Here is a 4,992-nt window from a genome sequence, read left to right on the forward strand (position 1 = left end):
TTTTAGCATTATTTATCATTTGACTGATCTCGTGTATTCTGTGGTTATTTTGTAGGAATTGAACAAAAAAGTGGGAGAAACTTTGGCATAATATCGAAGAGGTCTCGCTCGGGCGGTCAAAAGTGACCGCCCCAACGAGCATTGTGGTCTGGCCGAGGATCATTTTGCGCAAGTGTCTCGCTACTTTTGACCGCCCCAGCGAAACCAGGGACATGCTCGAGGAAGCTTATTCGAGGACCTCACGCTAGGGCGGTCAAAATATACCGCCCTAGCGAGAAGCGAGATTGAGAAAGATTTGTTTCCAAATTTCTAGGGACTCTATCCTACACCAAAACCTAACACACGCGATCAGCAGCCGTTTTTTTTGGGACATCTATCATATTTTCATCACTTTTCTTGGAGAGGAGGCGAGGAGCAAAGGAGATTTTCGAAGACCTCGAGATTTCCACGCGTCGTGGCCGGCATCCATCATCATCTTTAGTATTTTCATTATTCAGTATTTTATTTCTTACATTGATTGTTGGTTTTTATCATGAGTTTCAGTAGCTAAACTCTAGATTTGTTGGGATTTGAGGGGATCCTACCCCGTACTCGGTGTTTAACATTATTTCTCGACGTTTTTATTAGTGATTTGTTTATGCTATTGTTCTTTCTTGTTTCAATCGAGGCCTAGCTAACTTCCTTTGATTATTTCATGTTGTTGATGATTTCGATAGAATAATTAACAATAGGATCAAATAGTATAAACCACGGATTTACAATTTTAGTAGATATACGGAGTTGGGCACGTGTCGATAGTGATAGTTCACCCGGACGAAAGCTAGTGGATTCCATAGAACGTAATGCAATCTTGAACTGTTAAATAATTGAGGACACTTGATTACTACATGTTTATGATTAGTATTAATATAGCTCGACAGAGTATATTAATTAGTCTAGGGAATTCCGTCAAATGCACGAGTAAAAGTCGAGTGTAATTATTTAAACACGAGTGGTAGGTGAACTGCTAATTCCCAACAAATTCATTTCTCAATTGATTTAATCCAAATTAATCATTGCTTTCTTGAATACGTTTTCTTTGCATTTTAATTATTTTAGTTGTTTAATTTACATTAATTTAATAATCCACTCATTTTATCATTGCTAAAGAAATTTTACTTGAAAATAAAAATAGTGTAACGCAGTCCTTGTGGAACGATACTCGTATTCACTTACGTTTATTATAACTTGACTATCGTGCACTTGCGGTATTTAAATCGAGATTTCATTTATAAAATAAATTTTGGGACTATTCACTGTGCAATTTTTGCTCGATCAAGTTTTTGGTGCCGTTGCCGGGGACTGTTGATTCACAATTTTTTATTTTTCATTTAAATTCTTTAGTATTATTTATTTTATTGTTATTTGATACTCTCATTGTGTTGCAGATTTTTCTTGTGGTGCATGCGAAGATCACTCGAGTTTAAGCTTGAACCTTTTGACCCCGAGATTGAACGCACAGCTAGACGTCGACTGCAGCAGCAAAGAGCGAAGGAAAGAATGGCAGAAGATCAACAAGGAGAGGAGCCAAGGCGTATACCGATGATGGATTATGCACAGCCATCTCTTGATGGAGCACGTCCAAGCATCGTAAGGCCAGTCATCCGAGTTAATCAGTTTGAGATCAAGCCAGCTATCATTCAGATGATTCAGAACACTGTCCAATTTGGGAGAAGTGCACTTGACGACCCTAATTCTCATATAGCTGACTTTCTTGAAATTTGTGATACTTTTAAGTTTAATGGCGTGACTGATGATGCTGTTCGTTTGCGTTTATTTCCTTTTTCACTGAGAGATAAAGCTAAGTCGTGGTTAAACTGTTTGCCTGTACGGTCTATTACTACATGGGAGGATATGGCAAAGGCATTCCTGATCAAGTACTTTCCTCCATCGAAGACTATGAAGCTTAGAGCCGACATTACTACTTTTGCTCAATATGAACAAGAGTCACTTTACGAGGCATGGGAGCGCTACAAGGACTTGTTGAGGAGATGTCCACACCATGAGCTGCCTCTTGGGTTAGTTGTTCAAACTTTCTACTACGGTCTGCTTACTCCTAACCGTACTATGATAGATGCTGCTGCCTGTGGTAACTTACTGAGAAAAACGGCTGAGGAAGGATATGAGTTATTGGAGGAGATGGCTGCTAGTAGCTATCATCCTCAGTCTGATAGGTAGAAACGAGGTGCTGGAGTTAATCAAGTTAATGATTTGTCGGCGGTTTCAGCACAGTTAGAGGCTTTGAATAGAAAGATTGATGGGATGAGCATGAGTGGGTCGGCTATGCGTCTGCAAGAAATTTTTTGTGATAAGTGTGGGGGTGAGCATGACGTGTAGGATTGCCAAGATGGCAATCCATTGTATGTGCCTGAGGGAGCACCGGTAAAACAAGTGGGATTCCAGAACCGTCCTAGAAATGATCCTTATTCGAACACATATAATCCGGGATGGAGGAATCACCCAAACTTTTCATGGGGAGGTCAAAACAACCAAAATCGCCAACAAAGAGGTCTACCACATGGGATGCACCAAGGATTCAAGCCAAAACCACCTCGGGAGGAGAAGTCCAATTTAGAGCAAATGATGACTAAATTTATTTCTGCAACAGAGACGAGATTTCAGAACCAAGATGCATCCATAAAGGGGTAGAGAATCAAATTGGACAATTGGCTAAGTTGATTGCTAATAGGGAGCAAGGAGCTTTGCCAAGCAACACGGAAACTAACCCGAGAGAACATGTGAAGGCTGTGGAATTGCGTAGTGGAAAAACACTCGAGTCTAATGAGGAAAAGGCCAAGCACGGTGAGGATGAGGTGGAAAATCGAGGAGGTAAGTCTTCTAACTCTACATCTACACCTATTGCACAAAATAAAATTGTTATCCCTCCACCTTTTCCTGCAGCAATGAAGAAAGCTAAATTAGATGCACAATTTGGTAAATTTCTTGAGATATTTAAAAAATTGCATATTAACATTCCTTTTGCTGATGCTTTATTGAATATGCCAAGTTATACAAAATTCTTGAAAGATATCTTAGCAAATAAGAGGAAGCTAGAAGATCATATGACGGTGAATTTGACTGAAAATTGCTCCGCTTTAGTTCAAAACAAGATGCCTCCTAAGCAAAAAGATCCAGGGAGTTTCTCTATACCTTGCATTATTGGTGACATTAATTTTCATAAAGCTCTATGTGATATTGGTGCGAGTATTAATTTGATGCCTTTTTCTGTGTTTAGGAGACTGGGATTAGGTGACCCCAAGCCAACTAGGATGTCGTTGCAGCTGGCTGACAGATCTGTCAAGTATCCACGTGGGATTATCGAAGATGTTTTGGTGAAAGTGGATAAGTTTATTTTTCCTGCAGATTTTGTGGTACTTGACATGGAGGAAGATTTAGAGATGCCTTTAATCCTAGGGAGACCGTTTCTGGCTATAGGGAAAGCACTGATTGATGTTGAAGAGGGGAAATTGAGACTGAGAGTTGGAGAAGAAGAAATTATTTTTTATGTCTTCAATACTCTCAAGCACACAGATGATAGTTGTTTTCGTATTGATGTCTTGGATTCTCTTGTTTGTGATTTTGTGCAGGATGGATTGAAAGAACCATTGGAGGCCACTCTCACTACTGAAAAGCAGGAGGACGAGCTAGACGAGGAAAAGATGGAGATGGTAGATCACTTGAATGCCATTCCACCTTGGAGAAAGCAAGTGAGGCTTAGACTAGAGGAATTGGGAGACAGAAAAGATTTAATGCCTCAAAAGTCAAGCCTAGAGGAACCACCTACTTTGGAGCTCAAACCACTACCTCCACATCTCAAGTACGTATATTTAGGAGAAAATAATAAATTGGCTGTTATTATTTCCTCTTCTTTGACAGATGATATGGAGAGTAAGCTCTTGGGAGTCCTTAAGGAGCATAAAGGAGCATTCGCTTGGAAGGTTTCGGACATAAAAGGGATAAGTCCTTCGATCTGCATGCACAAAATTCTGATGGAAGATAAATACTCACCTCTAGCACAACCACAAAGGAGACTCAATCCAAAGATGCAAGAGGTAGTAAAAGATGAAACAATTAAACTTATGGATGCAGGAATTATCTATCCTATCTCTGATAGTGCGTGGGTAAGTCATGTACAATGTGTGCCTAAAAAGGGTGGGATTACTGTTATTACTAATGAAAAAAATGAGTTGATTCCCACTAGAACTGTTACGGGTTGGCGTGTGTGCATAGATTATAGGAAATTGAATGATGCAACCCGTAAAGATCACTTTCCCTTGCCATTTATCGATCAAATGATTGAACGATTAGCAGGTCATGAATTTTATTGCTTTTTAGATGGATATTCGGGATACAATCAAATCACAATTGCACCTGAGGACCAAGAGAAAACTACTTTCACTTGCCCTTATGGTACCTTTGCGTTTAGGCGTATGCCTTTTGGTTTATGCAATGCACCTGCAACATTTCAAAGATGCATGACCGCTATCTTTCATGACATGATTGAAAATTTCCTTGAAGTTTTTATGAATGATTTCTCTATTTTTGGCTCCTCATTTAATGAATGTTTAGAGAATTTGAACTTGGTGTTAATTAGATGTGAAGAGAGCAATTTGGTGTTAAATTGGGAAAAGTGTCATTTTATGGTTCAAGAGGGGATTGTGTTAGGACACAAGGTATCAGAGAATGGAATTGAGGTCGACAAGGCCAAGGTGGAAGTAATCAAAAACTTACCACCACCTTCATCAATAAAAGGAGTTAGAAGTTTCCTAGGGCATGCTGGTTTTTATAGGTGCTTTATTAAAGATTTTTCTAAAATTGCTAAACCTTTATCCTCTTTGTTGATGAAAGATGTTGAATTTAATTTTGATTCTGCTTGTCTGCATGCATTCGAGATACTCAAGGAAAGCTTGGTGACAGCACCTGTTCTGACTGCCCCTGATTGGGAGTTACCGT

General features: G+C 39.4%; 1 non-coding gene across 1 annotated transcript; it reads right to left on the minus strand.

The window, feature by feature from the left end:
* Positions 1–1,941: 1,941 nt before the first annotated feature.
* On the minus strand, positions 1,942–2,048 carry LOC140811000 (small nucleolar RNA R71). The gene has a single exon (XR_012113394.1). It is a non-coding gene; the product is annotated as a small nucleolar RNA R71 (small nucleolar RNA).
* Positions 2,049–4,992: the final 2,944 nt, after the last annotated feature.

The sequence above is a fragment of the Primulina eburnea genome, chromosome 13, assembly GCF_022965805.1.
Source record: "Primulina eburnea isolate SZY01 chromosome 13, ASM2296580v1, whole genome shotgun sequence".
Taxonomy (NCBI): domain Eukaryota; kingdom Viridiplantae; phylum Streptophyta; class Magnoliopsida; order Lamiales; family Gesneriaceae; genus Primulina; species Primulina eburnea.